This window comes from Elgaria multicarinata, chromosome 4 (genome assembly GCF_023053635.1).
Source record: "Elgaria multicarinata webbii isolate HBS135686 ecotype San Diego chromosome 4, rElgMul1.1.pri, whole genome shotgun sequence".
NCBI classification, from domain to species: domain Eukaryota; kingdom Metazoa; phylum Chordata; class Lepidosauria; order Squamata; family Anguidae; genus Elgaria; species Elgaria multicarinata.
In genome coordinates, this window is record NC_086174.1 from 115,832,442 (window position 1) to 115,859,475 (window position 27,034).

A 27,034-nucleotide genomic window follows, 5' to 3' on the forward strand; every position below is an offset into this window, starting at 1 on the left:
CACAACTAGACAAGATGGGGTGGGGTGGGGAGATCTGTGATTTGATCCTCCATACCCACACCCTGCTTTTAAGACTAAACACAGCTGGGAACGTAATTTGCCTGACTGGACAAATAGCAACTTCAGGGAGTGTGAGGAATTTGGTTTGGGAAACCAATGTGAAGAATGGGTTTAAAAAGCTTCATCAGCACTGTTGTCCTGATCTAGGTGGGTACATTCAGTCTTTTAAAAAAATATCTCAGATTTCCAATCATCATATATATAGTTTAGCCCACAGTAATCTGGGCAGTGAATTTTAGGAAAGAAATGGGATGGGGGAAGGTTTAAACCTCCCATCCCTACATGTGGTGGTCTTTATCCAGAAATGTAAAATCAGAAAGTGATGGTTTTGCATTACATCTGAACTGTTCCGATTTAAATATTGATATGGAATGTGCAAATTTGGTACATTCTTAACTTCGTGTGAGCTGAACAAAATTTTGCCCCATCTCTAACTATGTCGCCTGAATTTTTGGCTCTCAAAACGCAAGATAATATTTGTTTTATAGACAGCTCAGACTTAGTCCATTTATAACTGGAGGGTACAATGCATTTCCCCCACATTTCTTGTGAATATAACACATTTAAATGTCTGGAAGTAAATCTGTTCGTACATCCGATCTTATCCCACATGGGTTGACATTAAATTTAATGCCTTTCTTCTCAGGAAGGAATTGTTTTTCAGGGTTACGCAACAGTGAATCTATTCAAGCCTTCAGAATATATTAAATTTAAAGTCATTTAAAGTGAGAATTTTCAAATTTGACTTGTTCTGCTTTTTATGATAACACATTTCTTATCCAACTGATAGTTTATACTCAGCTATTTTATAGAACTTATGCAGTCTTCCTTTGTAACCCATAAAGTAATTATGGGATTTTAAAAATGAAATTCAATTTGAATTTGCAGTTCATTCTCTTAGCATTTAATGTTTTGAACACAAATCTCTAATTGTACACCAGGTGTTTTCAAATGCTAATAGTCGAGAAACATTAACAGTTATTTTCACAACCTTAACCTACTATTCATATTTGTGATATATATACTTGCCCCTCAGATGTTTCATTTAAAATCTACATCTATATTATATTCCATGAAATTAGTATATTCAGATACAGGCAGCTAGGCATTGGTTCAGATACAGCATGTGCTGGTGATAATCCACTTGTGGGAAACACATCACAGTGCAGTGATTCTTGTGACCATAAGAACTGGGGACACGAAGAACTTGCTATGGCAATTCTATTGGTGGTCTGCCCAGTAACCTCTGTGGTGTGGTTTTCCATTCAGTATCTGACACACTGAGTACGAAGCTGCAACTGGTCCAGCAGCAACAACAACTCTTTATATGAATGGCACCGGTGTCTACACAGTAATCAGCTAGATAGCTTTCCCCCATCCCTCTCTCATCTATCCTATCAGAGCACCAATCATGTGAGAGGGGAGGAGGATAGCAGGATCATTCCAGTGAACATCCTCTTGAGTGTCCTGAATGTGGATCCAAGATAGCACATTCTGGGAAGCAACTTGAATATTCCTACTGTGCTTTTGATCTCTTACTATCATAGTTAGCCAAGACAAAGCAAGAGAGACATCTAAGGGTCTCAGTCAATTTCAGAATAAAGATACAGAAAGCAAATTCTATAGGATGTGTAGAAGTTGGGTACGTAACTTTCAGTAGAGGCAAGGAAATAGAGAATATTTTTCTACAAGACAGATAATCTAGTATTGCTCGATAAAGATGAGCTGGGACAAATGCATCAAAGAGGATATTAAATGAAAGAGGAAACCAACTGAAGTAAGCAATGAGGTTACCATTTTCTCTTCAAACCTTAGGCTATTTCAGACTTTTCTTTGTCTGGAAATGTTTCAAAGCAGAGTCACATAGTTTTACTTCACCACAATGTTAAGTAACAATTCCATTTGGAGCTATTCACCAAGAATGCTAAGCACACAGACTAGCAATGTAACAAGCCTCAACATTCACACCCTGCTATTATTTTTCCAGGCAACAGACTCATGCAACATAGCAAAGTGATGTCCACAGTGACAGTGATATTGGCTGGCTTAGTTCTGAATTTCGAAAACAATCTGCATAGCGAAGTTGATAAAGAAAACTGAACTGCTGTACTTTGACACTTAAAAACCATCCACAGCTGACCAGTTTCTCCCATTTTCTGCAGCACCAGTGTAAATTCTCTGCACACACACCCATTGGCTTGGTTTGCGGGAGTGGAAGGCAAAATAATGAGACGAGACAAGAAAGTTGGGTTTAAATAGGGCCACATTTATTACATTCAGCAAAGGGTGATGGAGGCCTAAGCAGGCAACCTGACTAGGCCACTAACTCGGCCATATTTGAGATTGGGCGAGCCATTCATATCCGAATAGGTGGCACTTGTCTGTCACCACCCATCCTGATTACTCTTTTGGACTAGGGAGGACTTCCGATGTCACACACACACACACACACACACACGTTGCGAAATTCTGAGTGGGTGAGGAAGGTTGGCCTCATAGGTAATCCCTATCCCACCAGCTGGTGCCGCAGGGCTCCCAGCTGAGGGCCTCAAGTGTTACCAATCACCACAATGGTGCCTAAGAATGCTCACCAACCCTATCCTTGCTCCCAATGCCTACACACGTGCCCCCAGAATAACATGTGACCAAATTGTACCAATTAGCCTAGTTAGTATTCCCCTGCTGTCTTACAGTGTGAAGTAGATGAAAAAAAACCAGTCTAAATGGTTAGGAGCAAAAAAAAAAAATCCTACTTGGCCCCGTGAGGGGCAACCGGCAAACCCACACTGTCTACAGGGAGGGAGGGAGCCATGAAGTGAAGAGGTGGCTGGGAGGGGTACAGGCCCTTAAAAATGGGCACCGACCCCTCCCAGCCTAGTGGCACCATATGGAGTCTGCCAATGGTGAGCCTCCATGCCTCACCTCTCTTGCCCCCACCCACAATTGTCTCACCATGGCCAGGCAAGCCAGGCGAGGTTGTAATGCCTTTATTTTGGTTTATGGCATTCTGTGGATCCAGCAACAGTAAGTGAGTTTAGGTGCTCACCCTAATGTGGCCATTAGGGTTTTATCGAAAGAGTGTTTTAAAGAAATGAGATAAAGTCATAAAGCACAAATTTGTGAACATTTCTGATTTATGATTCCATCATTTTTCATGCCAATTGCTCTTGTACATGTTTTGCTGTGAGAGCAAATTGCCCTCTCCACTACCCATCCCGTCCATGTGTGTTTTAAATAATAAATGGGAATTCCAAATGAGTTTTTATGTCAATTACTTGAAAATCAGCTACACTTTACAAAGCCCAAGCATTCCCATTGATATCATCAACTGCTTTTGAATTATAGCTGCCATATATGAGTTTCTTTTATTTTATTTTTTGTGAGATAAAAACATTAAGCCAGATGCACATATAACCCGTTGCCCAGGCAGCTGAGACTTCCAACTGTTTTAATCTTTGTTATCCACCAAGAGAACTTCAGCTATGGGGTGGTATATAAATGTAATAAATAAACTAGGGCAGGATCTACACTACTGCTTTATAGCGGTATTGAAGTGCACTGACAACTGTTGGGGCCCAGGACGCATTCCATATACTGTTTTCAAAGTGTTACATCCTGCTCGTTATAGATCTGGCCCATTAGACCAATTCTAAGTAAGAAAATAATGCCATCGACACATTCAGTCCCTGGGTCTCTCAGGATTAGTAAACTTCAATAAAGAACTAGTAAGTTCACATCTAGAATTACTTCATAGGCCCTGATCAAGGATAAATGGGAAAACACATGAAGAGAGCAGCTAAGGTTAAAGATAGGCTAGGTGGTAGAAGATGAAACGGAGGCTGGAGGGGCCAGCCAATAAAAGCTCATTGTGCTCCACTCCTCAACCTGATTCCTCCAACATCCCTAGCCTTTCTACCATTTAAATCAGTGACATAGAACGAGAAAGGTAGTAAAACATTTCAGAAACTGGGGCATTTGGGTGGGAAAAGAATTTTTCCCCACTTTTGGTTGCTTTGGAGTATTGAAGTCTGAAAACGGTAAGCATTTATGCCAGAGGGGGGAACCAAAATCATGTGGCCACCAAACAGTGCCCCTAGCGCAGCCTTCAATTATCCAAATAATATCAAAGAGGCATAGGCACACCTCCTGACATCATTTTGCCCCCAGTGGGTGCATCGGCAGGATCATATTCCTAATGCATCTACCAGGAAGCAGCTTCTCCTATTCAAGAAGGCCAAAGCCCAGTGAAGCCACTTCACCTGCCCCATGCCTTCTCCCATTGGGGTGAGGACATGAAGCATCTGAAGCTACTCAGCCCTGCTTCACTCATCCTTTCCCTTCTCTGCAAGTGCCAGACAGGTGTGCTGCCCAGTTTCATTTGTTGCTCATCTTCTCCATGCAGGGAAAGCAAAGCCAACTCACCTGGTGATTGCAGGAGTGCTGGACAAGCATGAGCCACTGCACCCCCTGTTCTCTTTTTAATACAATCAAGGATCAGAGATAATGATGGGATTCCCTTGCAGGATGCTCACCCTCTATGGGAATCCCCTTGTAATCTCCAATCAGAGATAAGGACATGTGAGGCCTACAGAGGGAACATATAGAATGGCAGCCATGGAACACAACTTCATGTATGTTTTCTCAGACAGAACTCTTATTGAACACAAGCCTCCGTGGGCTGTAGGTTGCCCACCTATGATTTCTTATCTTGCAAAGGCAACTGTTTAGTGTGAAGTGCTAGTTTTAGAGGGCTGCCTATATAGCAGATCTATACTATGTATCTGTCAATATAGAAATTTAAAGCTTCCATGCGATTAAGCACTATGTGAGTTAAATGCATATCATATTTTCTGCAAAAATATATATAATGCCAGCATAGAAAGCTGAAGAAATGCTCCGTTGTTGAAGTGGGCCTACATAAGCATTTCAAAAGGAATATTCTGAGTGGAGAATGCCTTCTCTTATTTGAGTTAATCCTAGGAGTCAATTGCAGGTATTAGTCTGTATGAGAGCCAAAGAAGTGTTCAAATACTTTAGAAGGATAATTAGAGTTTTAATTTCTAGCTATTGACTGCAGTTCTAAAGAGAATAATCCTCTTTTTCTAATTTAACCAACTCCAATAAAAAAATTAACACTTACAGGAAAAAGCAACATTTCTAGTTCTGTTCAGTAAATTCTATTTAAGTTTCCATTCATTTACTCTTATCTTTGGTTGTTTATGATCAAGAGCCCAGATGTTTTGTGCATGTGTAGTTCACTCGCTAACAGAAACAGAAGAGATCAAGAAAAGGTGGCAAGAATATACGGAAGATCTGTATAGGAAGGATAATAATATCAGGGATAGCTCAGATGGTGTGGTCAGTGAGTTAGAGCCAGACATCCTGAAGAGTGAGGTTGAATGGGCCTTAAGAAGCATTACTAATAACAAGGCAGCAGGAAACGACGGTATCCCAGCCAAACTGTTTAAAATCTTGCAAGATGATGCTGTCAGGGTGATGCATGCCATATGCCAGCAAATTTGGAAAACACAAGAATGGCCATCAGACTGGAAAAAGTCAACTAATATCCCCATACCAAAAAAGGGAAATGCTAAAGAATGTTCAAACTATCGGACCGTGGCACTTATTTCACATGCCAGTAAGGTAATGCTCAAGATCCTGCAAGGTGGACTCCAGGAATTCATGGAGCGAGAATTGCCAGATGTACAAGCTGGGTTTAGAAAAGGCAGAGGAACTAGAGACCAAATTGCCAATATCCACTAGATAATGGAGAAAGCCAGGGAGTTCCAGAAAAACATCCATTTCTGTTTTATTGACTATTCTAAAGCCTTTGACTGTGTGGATCATAACAAATTGTGGCAAGTTCTTGGTGGTATGGGGATACCAAGTCATCTTGTCTGCCTCCTGAGGAATCTGTATAACAACCAAGTAGCAACGGTAAGAACAGACCATGGAACAATGGACTGGTTTATGATTGGGAAAGGAGTATGGCAGGGTTGTATACTCTCACCCTACCTATTCAACTTGTATGCAGAACACATCATGCAATGTGCTGGGCTTGATGAATCCAAGGCTGGAGTTAAAATTGTGGGAAGAAACATTAACAATCTCAGATATGCAGATGATACCACTTTGATGGCTGAAAGCGAGGAGGAGCTGAGGAGCCTTATGACGAAGGTGAAAGAAAAACGTGCAAAAGCTGGGTTGCAGTAAAAAAAACCAAGATTATGGCAACCAGCTTGACTGAGAACTGGCAAATAGAGGGAGAAAACGTGGAGGCAGTGACAGACTTTGTATTTTTGGGCGCAAAGATTACTGCAGACGCTGACTGCAGCCAGGAAATCAGAGGACGTTTACTTCTTGGGAGGAGAGCAATGACAAATCTTGATAAAATAGTTAAGAGAAGAGACATCACACTGACAACAAAGGTCCTCATAGTTAAAGCAATGGTATTCCCCATAGTAACCTATGGCTGCAAGAGCTGGACCATAAGGAAGGCTGAGTGAAGGAAGATAGATGCTTTTGAACTGTGGTATTGGAGGAAAATTCTGAGAGTGCCTTGGACTGCAAGAAGATCAAATCAGTCCATACTCCAGGAAATAAAGCCAGACTGCTCACTTGAAGGAATGATATTAAAGGCAAAACTGAAGTACTTTGGCCACATAATGAGAAGACAGGATACCCTGGAGAAGAGGCTGATGCTAGGGAAAGTGGAAGGCAAAAGGAAGAGGGGCCGACCAAGGGCAAGATAGATGGATGATATTCTGGAGGTGACAGACTCGACCATGGGGGAGCTAGGGGTGGCGACGGCTGACAGAAAGCTCTGGTGTGGGCTGGTCCATGAAGTCACAAAGAGTCGGAAGTGACTGAACGAATAAACAACAAAAGTTCACTCACTATGACGCAGCATTATAAATGTTATAGTGTAAACCCAGCATTAAATACAGGGCCCCAAATATTCATGTGTTGATTGCTAGTAAGTTGCATAGTTTGGAAAATGTAAAAACCCATTGCATTTCTCATGTATATTTTAGAGAGGACATAATAACATTACAGGAGGTGTCTGACATGAAAAGGATAAATTATCATGAGAATGCAGAATCCAAGTTCATATGGCATTGGTAGGAACATACCTCTCTTCCTGGATAAATGAGTGTGCTTCAGATTTAGCTAACATTTTTTGATTTCCATATCTACTAATTATTTTTGGAACGTTACTCTGCTTTAAAAGGACTGAAAAGTTCAAACCACATCCACTTCTAGTAGATTTCAGCAGCAAGTGTGGATAAATACATTAGATGACAGTAACGCTTTCAGTATTTGCTCTAATATTTCAGGCTGTTCACACCTCGATATTCAGTTTGAATTCTTCCATATGTCAATTTTAGAGGCTCATTAGGAAAAGAAAGAAAGAATGAAAAAAATGGTGTCACAAGTTTGCCCTTGAGTATCTTTTGCTAGTAGAAAGTATTATTCCAGTAATGCATATCACACTTTGTCTCTGATTTGAAAATGTGTGTATTTTGCATATTTTGCAAATTTCTAATTATTGTTCAAAGGAACATTTTTAAGTACCCAGGATTGCTAACTTTTCAGCATATGGGTATCAAATAATTTAAAATTGTAGAAGCAGTCATCCTCAGAGGGTTTCAGCCAGCAGACATCAATGGCAGCGAAAGTATTTAAGTCTTCCAAAGTGTAGTGTCCCAGTCCAACTGTACTTGGTCACTTAGCATTGGTCAGATCACTGGTGATACTACTTGTAAATTATATGGAGGTTGGATTACTGAATCCACCCATCTAATTCCCTACTCCAACCCCACGTTGCTGACTCGGTGGGCAGCCTGCTCCTAGATGGGTTCAGGAATTGCAGACACAACACCTTTTTGTTTGCCTCCCCAGCTCTCCATCCAGACATAGATATATACACTAAAGCCTGTTATTTATTTAGGGGTGGACAGAAATAATATTTATTTATTTATTTATTTATTTGTAATATTTCTTTGCTGCCTTTCAGGGCAGAAGTAAATCAGTACAATGTTAAAAGTGATTAAAAAAAAACCACAATAAAATGATCCCTACATACTGTACAACATAGAGGTACCCCTGGGTACATTTCTTGCACAATTTCAGAAGGGTGAAGGGATTATGAATAAATAACAGTAGCAACACAGGTTAGATTCAAGAGATGCAAACAACAGGAACAAGAAAGAAAGAAAGAATGTAAGAGATTGGAAATTAGGAATGGATTTTACAAAAGGGTTGCACTGAATTGGAATAATGGAAGGTTACACAGGTAAGAAGACAATGAACTACATAAATTATTTGCCTGGCTGCTGCGGGCTATACAATTTGTAAAAAGCAAGGAATTTGCTTGAAATAGCTTCTTATATGTGTTCCTTCAGTGCAGCCCCACACAGCCAGACAAGCAAAAGCACTGTGATTGGAAAGCCCTGGTAAAGTCATGCCCTGATTGAAAGCTAGAGAACAAAAGTCACAAAACTTCACCCTTTACCCTCTTCCTGGCAATTTCCATTCATGAAGAGCCTTCAGAGCTTGCAGTGCTGGGTGTGTGTGTGTGTTCATCCAAATATTTATCAAATTGGGACAAGAAAACACCCTCAAGGCTCTGAGGGAGGTCTAAAGCCTCAAGACCCTCCTGTTTCTCCTCAAAACTCTTCAGACCTGAGTGACCTTGTATTTGGAGGCAGTCCAGATATCTCCAATGAGGATATTTTTCTCAAACCCATCATGCCTCATCCAAGATCTTTGCATGGCCCTATTATTTATATCTATGCCTCTTGTTGGACTGGGGTAGATTTCTACAATTTGATTTGTAATTATGTAGGCACTTCACATCACAGAGACATCCTATGTACGTCTCTCAGATGTAAGTTTCATTAAGTTCAATGGGAATTACTTCCATAGAATGGCAGTCATGGAGCACAACTTCTCAGACAGAACTCTTATTGGGCTCAATGGGGCTTAGCCCCAGATAAGTGCAAACCTGGGAGTAAGTCCCATTGAAATGAATGGAACTTAATTCTGAGTAGACCTCCATAAGATTGCACCGTTAATTATTCTTTGGCAAACTGACCTGAAGCATTCCATTCTAAAATAAAACATGGGAATTCTCGAAGCCTTTAATAATCTTTGCAACAATTCATCAGACTTGACTCATACAGCAATATATAAGAAAATCAATCTGAAAATTAATGCATAACCATTCAGGATGATTGGTGAATAATTGTCAAGTTGCTAGTCAGCTATGGCCAGAATATATTTTTAAAGCCAGCTTTTTAAAGCCCAATAAATAAATGTGTTTCAATTCTCATAAACATCTTAAAGGCTGGATGCTTTAGTAAAACTGTCAAATAGTATCCTAAATGACAGAGCTTTTTTTTTTTAAAAAAAAGAAAAAACCATGGGTCTAATAAAAATGAATTATTCTAAAGGGAAATTTATTCCTCACTGGGTTTTTCCCTGCTCTTCCAATGAAGTAGACCTATAAAGGTCAAATTCAAATGTGGTTTAAGGATTTTAACATTGATGTAGAATATTCCACCAAAATAACCTCTATGTAATGCAGAAAAGAGAGAGATAGCAAAGAGCCTACTGCAACTAAATCATCCCAACAAATCATTGTTCCTGCAAGTAGTCTACTTGTGTGACTGCCGGTGTTATGTGGGAAGGGTGAACTCAGGCAATGAAACTGATCGGCAGGAGATTCACCTCAGACAGAGGGAAATATTTCCTCTGGATGTAGCTGTGATTGTAAAGGTAAAGGGGGGGACATCTTTGTAGAAACCTGGGGCATGTCTACACCATGCAGTTATCCTGGGGTTGTCTCTAGGTTCTCCTTGTGTGTCCAAATGACACAGGGGATCCCAGGGTCAGCAGGGGAGGACCACAGACTTTCCCTGCGATAATTAAAACTGGGGATGTCCTGTTTTTTCCACAGTCCTGGGTCAACCCCAAGGATCGTGGCTGGTATGGCGCAGCATCCCGGGTCCTCAAACTGGCATAGAGCTGCGCAGGGTGGCTCTGTGCCCATGGGGGTGGGGGAAGCAATTTTGCTATCCCTGGGATGGCAGCGGGGTTGGGCACGCAGTTCCTTACATTTTCACCACATGCAGCTCCTCTTAAAAAAAGAAAAAGAAAGAAAGGCACCCGTGATGTCACACAGCTGTATCGACACTGGGGGAAGATCATGGAAGCAGGTAAGTCTACAATTCTCCCCCCTCATGTCATACCAGTACACCCTAAGGTGTAGATGAGCCCCTGGTAAATATACAGAGTAGCCACTTACACATTGCCAAAAAAGAAGAAGAAATGCAGCATCAAAGAAAGACAACAAAACAAGACACCAGTTTGCATGCAAATGTAGAAATAACTACAGATAGAAATATAATACATCTCACCATAGTGGTGAAGACAGGGTAGGTGACCTGTGTGCCTCCTCCGTCTGCTGTCCAGGTGCTCATTGTAGAGGGGCACGTTGAACGCACCTGCTCTCCCTTCTCAGGGTTACTTTAAACCAGACTTGCACGGGACACCTCTTCAAATAGAGGAGTCCTTCAAATAGAGGACTGCCCACTGTCAGATCTCCAAAATAGAGAGTGGTCCTCTTTAAAATGGGATACCTGGCCACCCTGCAATCATTACCCATTAGCTATCGAGCCAACTTTACAGTCCTGCTGTTGCCATATAAGGCCCTGAACAGCTTATATATAATGCAATATATCTATACAATATAGACCTGTATGGTCATTAAGAACCTCAGAGGCGGCCGTGCTGGTTGTATCACAACGTGCACATTTCAACGACTTGCACCAATTATAGACTGATCTCATTACCCAAGCTTACTCTGATTTTGTTTGTTAACTATGGTATAATGAGTACTTGGTTTTAATGCTTTTATAAGGCCAGGATCTCTTCTCGATCATCCCAGAGTGCAGGACACGGAATAACGGGCTCAAGTTACAGGAAGTCAGATTCTGGCTGAACATCAGGAAAAACATCCTGACTGTTAGAGCAGTATGACAATGGAACCAGTTACCTAGGGGGGTTGTGGGTTGTCCCACACTAGAAGCATTCAAGAGGCAGCTGGACAACCATCTGCCAAGTATGCTTTAGGGTGGATTCCTGCATTGAGCAGGGGATTGGACTCGATGGCCTTTTAGACCCCTTCCAACTCTACTATTCTATGATTCTATAAACATTTTATTTTAATGTATTTCTTTTTTAAACCACTTTGAGGTTTTTTTTAAAAAAAATGGAAACAGTAAATACATCTATTAAATAAATGATAAATACACATATGCTCCTTATATAGGGTTTGATCCAGTTTTAAGTGTGTGCAACCAGGCTGACAAAAGTGGACTTTCTTTCCCCTGCATAGAGATTTCCCTGGGAATCCAGGCTTGCATGGGGATTGCATGGAAGCAGAAGCTACCAAATTAACATGACAGCTTTTTCAGGGTTTTTAATTGAGCTAGGACAAGCTACCCTGTCCATAGCATGAGATTTATTTAGAATATGGGCCTTTGCGTTTTATAGAAAGGCTTTAAAAATAGCAGCAACAACAAAAAAGGCGAAACAAAAGTCTCATATACCTGTGATCCCAGGTCCTGTCAAAAAGGGGGTGGAGGGAACCAAACAACAGAAAGCAATTTGTTTTTCGGGATGTATGCCACTGGGAGCCAGGACAAATAATAGCAATTTTGTTCACATACTAAAGTTGTTTTGTGACCTTGTTCTGATGGGTGACAGTTTTCATGTTTTTTCTCCCACCTGGCAGGGCTTTCTGTGCAACAAATAGGTGACAGTCGAAGGAGTAGCTCTGGAAGAAAACAGGAAAGTAATAAGAGAGCATTTGGGGGGTATCACCGAAGCTAAAGGCCGCTACAAACACTAGGCGTTTCCTACAGGGGAAGTGCTTCCATGTACATTTTCTTGATATATGTAGCTTGGCATACAAGTGACAGGCGTTTCCCCATTGTTGTAATGCTGAAAAAAGAAACTGTTGTGGTTTAGCACTGCTTAAAGCTCATAAACTGCAACCATAAATCAGCAAATTAGCTAATGATTGCCTTTGGGTAGTGATACATGATGAAAAACAAATGAGGAAAGGTATTCAAGCATTGCACTTCGTAGCTACTGTCACAGGGCGGGGGGATGGAATTAAAATTCTATCTACACTAAAAAATAAAATAAAAAAGCCAAAGGGATTTTATAAAGCTCTTACGCTCTGATAGCAAAACAATCTGGCTCCACAGAAGACTGCTTCATGATCACCTATGCTGCAAAACTAAGAGTTGTGGGTGGCTCATGTAACTGAGCTCCAATGAAAAACGGTGGATGAGAATTCATTCTTTCACCCTTTTTAAGCATATTTGTACAGGAAATGGTTGCAGTTCTCATATCTGTGATTTGCTACTAAGCAAAGAAGGCAAGTTCCATGGCTGCATCAGAGATGTATGTAATATGATTTCCGGTGGGTTGCAGGGTGGGACTTAACAAATCCACTCACCAGGTATTTCCCCCTTGAGGGTCTGCTCCTCCACCATGCTGCTTCTGGCTGTCCAAAGCCCAAGGCAAAGCAAGCTTCATGGGAAAGAAGCGGTGCAAGTCCTTCTGCCCACTTTCCCAAATGTCTGCTGCAGAGCCCAGCTTGAACCTCCCCACTTGCCCAAAGCATCTGGCACACAAAGAAGGAGATGGAGTGGTAATTGTAACAGAAGTCAGGGTCCATCTGACGTCCCTGCAAGGTAGGCTGCTGGACCAAATGTCCTAAACTCCCAAGCAACCCGCCTCCCTAGCCCTGTTCACAACCGGGACCAGCCAGATGTTCCAAGAATAAAGCACAAACACACATTAGGGACCAAAGCAGGTTTATTAACACCACTAAGACTAACATGTAAGGCCTTGGTCAGCAAAAGCTAAGCATTAGGGATGGGGAAAGGGATGGGGAAAGGAGGTGAGGGGAAAAGGAGTGAGAAAGGAGTTTTGAGGAAAGGAAGCTAGCAATTTACCCCAATAATGTTCAGTCATTCCACCACCCAGCCGCAGCGGCAGCTGACCTTGTCCAAAATACCCTAACACTTAAAACAAAAGAAAAGCCTAACTAACTCCAAGCAGTCTCCCCTGACTGCTTGGACCTGATCTTCCCTTGACACGCTTGTCCTCCAGCAAAGAAGATGGAGGCCCTCCAGCACTAAACACTTTTATACCTTTTCGGCCACCTGGCCCATGATCCACACCAACCAACCAGTACCCTTCCTGGGCTCCGGGTGACCCCTCCCAACAGAAGCAAGACCCACATTCTTTCCCACAGCTGAAATGAGTTGACTTCTAAGCACTTCTGATAATCCCCAGGTGGTACAGGGGGAGTTGGAAATGCCAGGCAAAAATGACCTTGGCTGGCACGCCCAGCTCTTTCCCTCCCACCCGAACGTTGGACAGCAAAGCTCAGATCACAATAATGTACACATTCTGGCAGACACACAAAGCAACATTAAATTAAAGCAAAACCCAGGTCAGACCCCCTGTCCTTCACAGTAATGACCACAAATAATCTCTGGTTGAGGGTATGATACTGTATCTAAGTGCCCTTTCAAACAGCTGCATATCAGTGCTTAGGAAAGAACTAGTAAGAATGCTTTCCAGCTTGGTTTAAATATGCTATAAACATAAAACCTGGGACATGTTGGAAAATGTTGAAGATTAGAATTGCTCTTTGGTGTATGAAATGGAAGACAGGAGGTCTGAAGACCATACATGAAAGACAAGACAAGTTTATTCTGCTAAAAGAAATATCTTTGGCTATACCTAAGATTGCTATGCATTGTCATTCTGGAACCTAAGAAAGGTCAACTGGCTACATTGAATTCTACCTGAATACAGCCCTGCTAGGAATTTATTGACTGGAGTTTGGGGAATGTGGTTCTAATATGATGGATGTGAATTGTAGGTATCAAATGCAACAATGAATGCTGGTGACAGGAAGACGACGCCTCTAGGTACACTGTCTGCAAGTGACGTGACACCTTTCTGCAAAACAAAGAACGACACTATTGATTTAAGTGACTTTAAAAATTAGAGAGATTGGTCCACTCTGGATACAATCTGCAGTTACTCTACTGATGTCTAGGGGCTAAGGATAGGGATGCTCCTCCTCACCTGAATTTCTTCCCAGGTTATGGGTATGAAATTATCTAGTCTTGCTTTCGAAGTAGAGGCAATGCATTCAGAAAACTCATTGTTTCTTTTTATATTTCTAGATTTTGGAAAAAGCATTGCACATGCACAGTTTGCCATAGTGTTCAGCTTTTTCAGTTGTATTTTCTCCTTCCCTGCATTACTGGTATTCATTTATACATATGTAAAACACTACTAAAAAGCAGCCTCAGTATGGCTGTTTGTATAATTGCATCATGATTCTTTTTGGGTGGTGTTCTACCAATACATGTATGCACCACCAAATTAAAGCAGTGTTGATGTGATTATATGCATGACTGCACACACGCACACACACAAATACATAGGAGCTTAAGTACATTGGGTAATGCAAAAGGGGGGTACAAGAAAACAGACAGACTGTGCATGCTCCAAATTCTAGAATTTATTTTTAAATTTCTCCAAGTTAAAGCAGAATTCAGGAGGGCTGGGAAAGTAGAGCAAACCCACAGGTCAATAAAGGAATGAAATGGTGGGGATATCTCCTCATCCTTAGCAAAGGATTGTCCATGCCAAATTTGTATATAAGGCAGTCCCAACATTTGATCTCAAGTTCCCTTTATGTTGGAATTATTCATCACAATATCTTCTTGCATAATCCATGGGGCAAGGAATCAACCCCCAAAATATTGACCTGGGCCATTTCTACACCTCCTTTTCCCCCAGGATTGTCACAGGATCATCCCTGTGCATGCAAATGATATACAGGGGATCCCGGGAGCAGGCAGGGACGATCCCTCTATTTTCCTGGGATAATCCTTAGGTGTAGAAAGGGCCCTGGACAGAAAATTGACTCCCTCTCCAAAGAAACGAGTCATGATTCATAACAGGTAAGCCATGTGCAGAAACATGCACTGAACTCTCACACTGAAAGCAGAAGAGGCTGAAGTGTAGATGGGTGTGATATCCAATATTCAACTTCTCAGGAAATTGATGGAGTTGGAGCTTCAGGTCAGAGATTTGTTAGCAGAGCAGCAAGCTGGATATGCAGTCTTGGCAGGATCTCCACTACTGCTTTATAATGGTATTGAAGTGCACTTACAAGTGTTGGGGTCCATGACACATACCATTTTCAAACCACTTTCATATTGTTATATCCTGCTTGCTGTAGATCTGGCCCTAGACTCTCAAAGCATCCTCCCTAACGCTGAAGGTCCCCTTTTGTACTTCTCACTAATTCTCTGTGTGGCAGGAGAAAAGAGGCATGCTCTGCATTTGGGCAAAGGGCTACCATGTTTGTTGCTTTATTCCCCTGCGCTATTTTCTACAGAGACCACTTCCAGAACATACACACAGTATATTTTATGGATAAAAGAGAAATTGCTGGCATTTTAACATTTTAATAAAACACAACCCCCTAGCTGTCAACCAAGGTAATGTGCAGTGTGATATAGTAGCCTCTTGGGAAATATGTGGCTGAGATGTTGTCAGTAATGAAACCAAATAGCTGTTTTATATTAGTCCTTCCCCCCGCCTCCAATACAAGATCAAGAATTACAGTATTTAACCATGTTTTCATAAAATAACAAACCATGCAGTAAGTGTATAGAACAAACATCAATAGCGTTGACACCTGGAAGGTGCCAATATATTGATCTTTATGCAATTCTAACTTGGTATTCTCCAGGCTTATGGGTATCTTGAAAGCCATTAGCATCCTCTAAATCAGCCTTTCTCAACCTGGGGCGCTCCAGATGTGTTGGACTACAACTCCCAGAATGCCCCAGCCAGCTGGCTGGGGCATTCTGGGAGATGCAGTCCAACACATCTGGAGTGCCCCAGGTTGAGAACCACTGCTCTAAATCCTGCGTAAGTGGGGCTTGCCGCCCATGCTTCTACCACGCTACATTTAGGGAAAGCAATATGATCTGCTACAAACAAATGTAGCAAAGCGCCAATGACCACCCCCTTCTCCATGCAAAAATAGGAGGGGCAACCAGGCAAGAGAGAGGACCATGATTCATCTTTTCCTTAACAATCACATCCCCTCTGAAATATCACCCCCACACACAAAAAAATCCCAACTTCTTTTACCCTTGTTAGTGTTTCAGATCCATGTTTACCAGACAAATATATTCCTGGAGCCCTGGGGGGGGAAAGCAGATAGGGGGACTTTCAGGGAGGAGGTGATATGTCATCTTTTTAAAGAAAAAGAAAATTAGTGATGGTGAAAAACAGTCACTAATGGTGAAGATATAGAAAAGTAATCTTCTCTGCATTCTTTCATTCTCATAATTCTACAACATTGACTGGAAGAAAATTACCTTTAAATATCCCTTCGAGCAAGTTGCACTACAGGTACAGTGCCCCGAATCAATATCATTAAATACAATACCATACATAAGTGATTCATGTAGGTGGATTTTAAAAGAAACTTTTCAGCATCCCCAGTACAAGAAAATGCAGATATTTAGAAAATCAGTTGTGTTGGTGTTACCAGCGTGTCATGTTCCCCGCAGAATTGTAGTCTCATTGATACTCCATTTCATGAACCTTTTACAATAGCACTGGAGTGCAAGTTATTACAAAGTAGGCTTCTTTGGAACAGTATTTGTTAAAAACATTGTTCCTGTATCTTCATGGTTCCTGGGCATGCACGAACGAAACAGTAACATTTTGATTATTTTGGCCAAACATCCATACTCATTGCACCCTCCCTGTCTAGCTGTTTTTAACTGTGATCATAGGAACATAGGAATTTGCCTTATACCAAGTCAGACCCTTTATCTATCTAGCCCAGTATTGTCGACACTGACTGTCAGCAGCTCCCCTGAATTTCAGACAATGGCCTTTCCTAACCGTACCAGGAGATTGTGGGGATTGGGCATGAGGCCTTTGGCAAAACATGTGTTCTGCCCCCAAGCTATAGCCCTACAACACCCATTATTGATGACATCTATGCTATGACCCATACGCGGATCTCAGGACAGTGCTGCCGATGGGCCTGCTGCCTTTAGAAGCCACCTTCCCACTGCTGCCCAACTGCTGAAGCCCCCTGCCCAAAGCCTTACCACCACCTGTGGCCTGCAGAAGCCCACTGCCCAGCCAAAGTTGCTCACCCAAAGTTCAGTCTCTCCCTCCCCTCATTAGCAGTTCCCCCTCCCTGCATGTCCCAAGTGTGCTTATAAAAGAAAAATAAACACCTTATATTTAAGTAAACCTGTGTGGGGAGGGTGATTCTACCAATGAGGGCACAGGAGCCCTATAATGGCCATGGTGCTTCCTTTCATCAGTGGGGCTGGCCCTCATTGTCTGTGTCCTCCCCAAAGGCAGCATTTAGTTGGTTCGGATTGCTACTACTTCTCTCTTTCTTTTAATATGAAGCATTACAGGACCTCTAAGCTTGATGATGGTGCTTCATTTTATCAGTGGGGCTGGCAGGGATGGCAACGAAGAGGATGGTGGCAGCTGCAGAAGGCTCAGGGGCAGGGATGGACCCCTCTGGACCCCCTGTAACTGCCCACCGATGCAAAGCACTGATGTTGGGCCTACCTGATCTGCTCGTTGTGACTTAGTTATTCCTATATGAATTTTTTGTTGAATAGAAGCCCAATTCTAACCCCCTTCCTATGACACATCATTACTCTGAAGGGTATGCGTCATCAGCTCAGCAGGTACTCCCATGCTGTATCATTATACTGATGCTGTGGGGTGGGGCGGGGCAGGAGCAGGGCTTAGAATGGGTATATACCTACCCCATTCTAATTCACTACAGCTGAGGGGGTGGTCAGTGTTTGTAATTGGCTGTTAGCTAGTGGTCATGTCCTTAAATAGGTTCATTTCATCACAATAAGTTGTACAGTGTAGTTGAGCACTTAGGGAGTGAGTTATCAGTGAGCACCCAGAAGTACCTTTAAGGGAAAAGGGGCTCCCAGGACCTACCACCCAGAATCTTGGGGAGATAAGAGCCTTTTTAGGTCCTTAAATGGGTTGCACACTTATAAGCTTAGGATGCTGGAGCTCTGACCCAGGGAGGGCACCCTCAACTCTTGAAGGTTTGGCCATAGGAGGGTGACATCTAACTGTGTGTCTGTAGGCCAGGGGCTGTGTCAGGCACACCCTTATTAGCTAATCTGAGTGAGAGACCTGCACAGCTTTAAGATTAATAAGATCTTTGCTTATTAATTCAATCATGTTTTGGCCCTAGTTTACCCAATTCTCTGTGTGTCACCTCTTTATTTCTGGGTACAGTTGCAAATAAGAACATAAGAGCCATGGGTCAGACTAAGGGTCCATCTAGTCCAACATTCTGTTCACACAGTGGCCAACCAGCTGTTGACCAGAAACCCACAAGCAGGAACCCACAAAGATGAACAAAGATGTATTTAAAATTTTAACAAGGAAGTATTTATATACAGTATAAACTCATCAGATGCAATTCAGTTGCTAATGGAACTTGACTATATGCAGTGTGCAAAGATGTTAATTATAGTATCATGTCTTAAAAATGTGGTTTTATTCTCTAGTCTAAATACAAATTAGCTGAACATCTATGTTAAGCAAGGCAGAGGCATGAGAAAAAGCACTGCTTGCATTGATTTTTCCTTATAAACAACAGCATATAGTACTAATTTGACTGATTGTCCATGGGTGGCCCTCTGTACAGCAGGAGTCGTAGTCATTGCTAGTCCTACTTAGAACAGACCTGTTGAAATGAATGGAACTTACATTAGGCTAACATTGGATGTAACCCATTGGGTACAACCCCTAATATTTAATTCCTTTCTGACAACCACCTTTTAAAAAATAAAATAGCCAGCTTATCAGTTATCAGGAAGACAAAATTCAGAACTCTGATTGTATCTGTTTTGTAAAAACAATTGCTGCCACCAATTAATAAAAGGCTTAGACTTTTAAATCTGTCATGTGAACGATTCATATTGAACTGCATGTGGAGAGTAAATGGGATGGCATTTGCTGCAATTGCCTTACTGATTACCCACGCCCCAATTTTTCAACCCATGTGGATACGTTACCATGCTACATGATTGCTTCATTGTGTGCTTGCATACACAGCCCACATACCCTGAACAACTTTTCAGCATTCAGTAAGGATCTTCAAATTGACCCTTAGTAATTTAGATGGAGTACTGATAAAGTAGAGGAATTTAGTGAAAAGGCACAGCAAATAGAAAAGGCAGTGATAACAATGATGGTGTGTACTCTCTGGAATGCTCATCTAACACACCAGTCCTAAAGCCATTATATGAATTAAGTTCCATCACGTGGATTAGAGAGCTGACGGCATGACTTGAATTGTCATGCCTCATCTCACTGTAAGCATAGATAGTTAAGCCTCTTGTGTGTTTGTAGGGCAGGCGTACTATGATTTAATTCAGTTCAGAGTCTGCCACTATCTTTTTTCAATCACTTTATTTTTTAAATTTTTAATCAATTTTATTGTATGTTTTAAAAGAACAAAACAATAAAAACAAAAATGCAAGTGTAACTACATACTTTAAAGGCCTCAGTTTCAAATATTACAGTGTTCTAAATGGGGTAAATTGCACTTAAACTTCATTAAAGGCAGATCAAAAATCCAAATGTAAGCCCATTCATAAATGGCACCTATATACCACTCTTTCAAATGTTGGTAGTGTTGTTTAGGTCTTCAATCCATTGCATTTTATCTTTCCAATGTTGTAGTATCAGTCTATTAGCAGACAAGAAAGTGTGCAATCTTTTTCTCCATCACTTTAGAAAAATCAAACATTTGTAGCTGAGAAAATCTTGATACATCAAATTAAGCATCACCAATCAAGTAAAAATTGTTTATTATTTAATAGTAACTCTAAGGAAATAGGGCACATCCTTTCCTTTGTAATTAATCTATGGGCGTGTTTTTATACAGAAATTGGTGCAGAATTAAGATCATGCTAATCTCTGATGGCAGTTAAGAGAAATGAATTGTGGTGAAAGCAAAGGTCAATTCTTCTGGGCTCAGTTTTGTCCGTCCCGTCCCCCATGTTATTTAATATCTACTTGGAACCACTGAGCGGGGTCATTTGGAGTTTTGGAGTGTGCTGTCATCAGTATGTTGATGCTCATAGCTCGGTTTCTGCTTTTCATCTTCATCAACCAGAACTGTGGATGTGCTAGAACAGTGCCTGACTGTGAGAATGGACTGGATGAGTGCTAATAAACTGAAGCTCAATCCAGACAAGGCAGAGATGCTGTTAGTCAGTGGTTCTCCTGGCTGGACAGTGTGTGTTCAGTCTGTTCTGAATGGGGTTGCACTCTACCTGAAGGAGCAGCTTCATAGTTTGGGGTTCTCCTGCAGACATCTTTGTCACAAGAGGCTCAGGTGGCCTGAATAGCACAGAGTGCCTTCTACCAGCTTCAGTTGGTGGTGCAGCTATTCCCCTATCTAGACAGCAATAACCTGGCTTCAGTAGTCTATGCTTTTCACAGTAACCAAAACAGTAACTGTTCCACTAACCAGTTTGTTTAATTTCTTACTTTCACTTCTGCACAAGTGCACAGAAGCAACTGACAGCAGCTGGGGACATAGTGCTAAATTCAGCCATGCTCTACTGCTCTGCCATGATTTTTGCCTAATTACCACGTTCTGTCAATCCCTGGTCTATGTTCTCCTCCACCACTTTCGGCTTCCCCTTGCCCCCTTTCTATGCCCTCTGCCCTGCAAAAAGTGGCAAGGGGAGCCAATGTTTCTCCTTTCCGGACTGACTGCAGACTGTTGAATGGTAAGAGGACACTGACTCCATCCTCTTCAAGAAGAACGTTGTGAATTTTACTAAGTTCTTATCAACCAATGAACTGAACGAAATTCTGCCTGGTCAAATTGAATAGGTACAGCTATTCCCAGCATAGGGAGGACCATGTTCTACCTGCCTAGTATATGATTGTTAAAAATGAGGAGCCTGTCAGAAAAAAAGAGGTGGCAACCCTCATTTGACACCACAAGCGTGGTTGAATACACAGGGATTTGAGTCTAGACGTTTAAGTGCTAAGCACTCAAAGCTCTGTGGCTGAATATGTCAGTTATACTTTTTCTCAGATACACATTGTTCAGATCTCTACTTCTTTCTGTCCCATTTATGGAGAAATATGTAAATTTTTGATAAACTCTCAATTAAAAAAATGCACCAAACCTAATTCTCACCCATCGCTAACTGTGAAACAGTGACTACCACAAAGCCAGCACAGTTTAAGAACACACTAAATACTACATCCTATCAATTACAGCTTTACTTCATGATTTTCACACTGATATGAGAATAAAGGCATACCCTGAGTCCCATCTTTGAAAATATCCAGTTAAAGACTCTCAACTCCAAACTAGCCCCATCCTATAATATCAGATTAAAAATGAACATGGCTTCACTACAGGAGCAATCTCTGATTTCAGTCATCTTAAACATCAGTTTAAACTAAAGATTGGTGACATTTTAAAAAATGTAATGTTTTCTCAGCAGTAATAACTGTTTGAAAACTCCAGCAGTTTCCAATAAAATGATCCACAGAAAAGAGACAGAATTGATCAAATTGACCTTTTAACTTTAAGTTCTTTGTAATGGTAAACCAAACAACTGCAAAACTAAACCAAAATTGCAGAGTAAATTCCAAGACCTGGAGGGGAAAATAACTCCTTTTTTGAGCTTCAGCTCAAGTGACTGTCGAGCAGGCATAGGCAATGTTGTGCCCATAGGCACCAATGCACACCTGAGGTGTGTCGATATGACGATACTTTGTATGCTGATTCCCTCAAAACTCCGCAGCATCGTTTATGTATTCAGCTGAATCACAGTTCCCTGGATTTCAGCTGTCTATGGAATATTTCATGTTTAAATGCTCCACCACTAAAACAAACAAACAATCCCTCCTTGCACCTAGAAAGCTAGGGTGTCACGAAGAAGGGTTCAGTCGCCTATTCTCTGACATACTTTTGTGGTGTGGGAAGAGTTTTCTCTATGGGAAAACATTTAAACCTTTGACCTGCCACTGATCATCAACATTGGCCATCTGCTATAAATTTGTGTTTGACGGGATGCCTGCAACAGCATGTGAGACCCTATGCTTTCGCATCACAAAGTCAACAGCATCCTTAAGTCAACACCCCTTCAGATGTTCAGCATACATTCCTGGGTTTCTATGAAGAAGTGGGCCACGTGGGCCCTAAATAGAAATTATCTTCAAGAGATTTCAAAAAGGAGCCAGAAAGTAGATTTTCAACATGTATACGGCCCTATATCCAGTGCTATTGTTGCAACTTTTGGTATTGTCATGTCCAATTGCCTTCAGTGATTAATGATAGAGGAGTATATAATTCAGTTTAGTTTAATTTGTATTGGAATAGAATATTATACACCAGGTGACCTCCTGTCATGCAAATAAGCACCTTCTTGATGGATGAGCAAAAATATTAGGGGTTTTTTTTTTTTTTAAGAAAAATAATCAGCGCTTTTAAGGTAAGAATCTGTAAGATACAACTTGACGAAGTATTATTATTTTTCTAAAGGTGTTTCATTATGCCTGGATAAAGTAAACTAAAAATTAATGGTTAGAGGCTACAGCTATTGCCTGACCTGGAATTTAATTAGTAGTTATGGCCTTCAGAAGACTCTAAGACAAAATATCTAGGTAAGGCTGAAATGTCACTCAACCTAGCAAGCAGTGCTAACAAATTGCCATGTCTTAGTCAAATGTCATGGCTCACTTGGGTGTCAAGCAATGAACATTCAAATTATAATTCCGTAGATCCTGAAAGAATCTTCCTTCTCATTTTGTCTAGCAAACCAGGGAATAACACATGGGGAAAGCCTCTGTAGTAAAGGCAGTGTAAAAAATTGGATTAATGGTTTAAAATCATGGATTAGCATAAATCCTTTTCATCCCTTCATAATAAGGCTTTATAAGGCAAATAGGTTTCTATAATAGGATTTTATCTTATTTAATATTCTATTTTTAGTCTGAGGACCCTTTGACCCTACAATATGTCATACAAAGCCAATTTGTGAAATATACTCCCTGACAGATTTCACTGGATATTCTGTATGGGAAATGTAGAAATCTGACATGCCAGTTCTAGCATAGAACTCTTTAGAAAATTACTGTCTTGCAGACATTAATACTATAAATAAAACCAATGCAAATAATGGAAAGTTGTATTCACATCTGAACCCAAAGAGTATATTTTGTTTCATTGACTTTCTCAGGAATGGTTTGAATGGTTACTTACTTGATATTTTACTGTGACCCTGTTCACTGTGACCCTGTACACTGTGGTTCAGCATTTTGAGTTAAGCATTATGACTTAGCATGCCATGTGAACCATTCCTAACCATGGTAGCTACATAAGCACAGTTTAAACACACTCATTAACCATTTGCTGCAAAAGGGTTAGCAGACTAACCATGGCTTAGCGTGTTGTCTGAACTGGCAGTATTTCCCTACTATTACATTTCCTTGTGATGAAGTTGCTTGCAAATGCCAGCTGTACACTCTTAGGCCAGATCTACACCAAGCAGGATATTGCACTATGAAAGTGCTATGAACGTGGTATATGGTATGTGTCAATGGGCCCAAACAGTTGTCAGTGCACTTCAATACCACTGTAACGCAGTAGTGTGGCTCCTGCCAATTATATACTGCTTTCATAGTGCTATATCCTGCTTGGTGTAGATCTGGCCTTAAAGTTTACTCTACTCAAAGGCTGAGCAGCATATTGATCATATGATATGCCTGTGATTGATAGGACTACCATGTCCTCATTAGAAAAGGTATGAAGATCACAGCTGGGCCACCATAGGGATGTCAGAGGAATCAATCCAGAGGGTGGACCTCACTGAGCTTTCATCAGTTTGGCCCCTGGACGTTGGCTTGCTTTCCTGCAAGCTATCCTGATTTGATCTGCATCAAGTCAGGACAAGTGGTGGATTTGGGGGGGGGGGTTAAAAACTTGCATAAATAGCAATTTGTGCAACTTGCAGTTCAAATTGCTATTTCCCCTTTTAAAAAAAAACACTGAAAAATATAGCAAGCCCCAAAAGTGCCAGATTTCCTGGCAATGGGCATCCCAAGAGGCACAAGTAGCAGCAGAACAAGGTGAAAAATAAAAAATAAAAACTTTCCCTAACAGTACTCCTAAAGGTAAGCGACACCTTCTCAAAACCCATCAACTTCACATCACCCCTGGAGAGGATTACTTGAACAAGATTGGGCAGTCCTCATCTCAGTCCTCTTATATCAACTACAGTGGCTCCCTGTATGCTTCCAGTACAATTCAGTTGAAGTTACCGACAATTACCTTTGAAGTCCTTCATGAACTGGGCCCTGCATATGTCAGAGACCATCTCTCCTTTTATCTGTTCGCTGGGCTGGGACATGGCATTAGACCGTGGAAGATCATTGCAAGTTAGAATAGGCAGTGAGCATCATCACATGGGGGGAAATCACATTATCCTACCATCACTTTTTGTCCTGCTTCTGTCCCACAACAAGGACAAACAGCTTCCTCTTTCTTCACATGGGAAGAAAGAGGAAGCAAGCAATGACCATGTGGCTCATTCAGTGGGTGTTTTTAGCATGCAGCTTCTCCTGCACACATCAGGAAATGGCGGCAAGTTTCATCACAGCCAAAGGAATCAGATTTTCTGGTTGTTGTTTTTTGTGATGGAAAAACTAGCAGAAGGAGCAGCAAATGCGCAGGAGGCGGATGGCGTCATGAAAAGGACTCATGAAAATTTGTGAGTGGCCACTAAGGAGCATGCTATAAAAAGCTCATCTGATGATGCTCAATAGTAGCCCAGGTGGACCAGTTTTCTGGCTCAGTAGAAGGCAGCATCATATGTTTATTGCAGCTAGACACAACTTGACTACTATCTATATTGCATGGTGGGAGATCACTTATCCACTCAGTATCAAACTGGACATCAGTGGAGTTCATTGAGAATTTTCAGAAGTAGTTCTAAAGGCTGAAAGAAGGGAGAATCATGCAGTTCCTCTGTAAATACTAACATATTTCGTCTACTGCTTTGGTTTTTTTCATGCTATGACAGCATTATTATTGTACTATAAACATGCTAGGGATTAATCATCTTTTGTAGCATGCATTATGGATAATATACGTCTAGTACATGGTTTTAATTATTCCCTTTTAGCAAAATACTGTGCACCCAAATTGGATTTTGCATGCTAATCCTATTAATAAATATTTCAGTTGCTTTGGCTTTGTTGCCCCCTCCCCCTGCCCCTTGATTACCTTTGCTATTGCTTTTTCCTTTGTCCTTTCTTTTGATACAGAAATTCCTCATTCTCATTCATAAGGCTCATGTGAATGTCATGCATTTTTTCTTCTTGTGACTGCAGTTTTTTTCAGTTCAGCATGTGAAACTGTTAACGCTGATAAGCTATCAGAGATTACTTATCAGGTCAGCCAAAAGGAAGCTGCGAAATGATAAGACTATCAGATGTTAGTTATTACTTCAGTATGCTACATGAAAGAGGATTGTGGTGAATTCAAATGACCAGCTGAAGTGGCCGTTTAACACGTGGCACTCTTATTATGATCCAACGAGCTTCCCTGAGTGGATTAAGAGTCCTACAATTGCAGTGCAGCATCAGATACTGTTCTATCTCATCCAGCATTCTAGCATCCAGCCAAATGCCTCTTGAGAAGTAAATAAAATAAAATACCATGTTCTAGCACATGGTATACAGAACAGGAATAGATGGATCAGTCTCTTTCTGGCCCATACCAATAATAATAACAATAATAATAATAATAATTTATATAGAACTTTGTTATAAGCGCTGTACGTGAAATAAAATTAGTCAGCAGTTTACAAAAATGCAATAAATACAGTAATTCTGATAAAAGACCTTAACTGGATTTAAAAAAAAAACAGAGGAAGAGGTGGATAAGAAATGAAATAATAATAACAATAATAATAATGTTAAAAGAATATAACAATAAAACCTTAAAGTAAAACCCATATAAAATGTGTAGTGGCCACCACAAGGACTACTTCTAACTACTTCCGATGCATTCATAATTTTATAAATCTCTCTTATATTTGCCTTTGTCACCTTTTCTTCTAAACTAAAAAATCCTACACACTTGCAAGGAAAATATTATGACCCTTTAGTCATTTTAGCTGCCTGTTTCTGTACATTTTCCATCTCTGTGATATCCTTTTTCAAACTCAGTCAGAACTAATCATTGTTGTGGCTGCCCCAGTGATTTATGTAATGGCATTGTGATACTTGCTGTTTTCTATTCAGCCCCTTTCCTAATAATTCCAAACACTAAATTCATCTTTTTCACTGCTGTGCCTCACTTAGGAGACATTTTCAGATGGGTTTTCTCTGCAGCCTCACAAGCCCCTTCCATTTCAGCCCCCATTTGTGCATACATGAAGTTGAGTCATATTTGCATCACTTTATAGTTACACTGAATTTACATCTGCCATTTATATTCATTGTTTATTTATTTATTACCCATTCATATGCTTTGGAGATATTCCTTTGAAGCTCTTTACTAAGGCTAGATGAAAGTTTCTCCCCCCCCCCCCCGACTTCCACCTTTGCTCCTATGTGAAGGCGAGGGGATGACTTTCAGGGAGACAGAATGAAGGTCGGATGACTTAGCTGGGTGTTTGTTTGTTCTCTTGCTGCTCCAAGTAGTTGGAAAGTGGTCTTAGTAGCCCCACTTCTGCCAAGTTTTGCTTTCAAAATTTGGACTACAGTCACCCCTAGGAACAAGACTAGGTGATTA

The 27,034-nt window shown here is 41.0% G+C and overlaps 1 protein-coding gene and 1 long non-coding RNA gene across 2 annotated transcripts in view; one reads left to right on the forward strand and one right to left on the reverse strand.

Annotated features, from left to right (window-relative positions):
• KHDRBS2 (KH RNA binding domain containing, signal transduction associated 2) overlaps positions 1–27,034 on the forward strand; it is a 400,529-nt gene that overhangs the window by 299,491 nt on the left and 74,004 nt on the right. The window lies entirely within an intron of this gene.
• Positions 14,999–27,034, reverse strand: part of LOC134397948 (uncharacterized) — a 153,750-nt gene continuing 141,714 nt past the window's right edge. The window contains exon 3 of the long non-coding RNA XR_010025390.1: positions 14,999–15,075. This is a non-coding gene — a long non-coding RNA (uncharacterized LOC134397948). The remainder of the gene's footprint in view (positions 15,076–27,034) is intronic.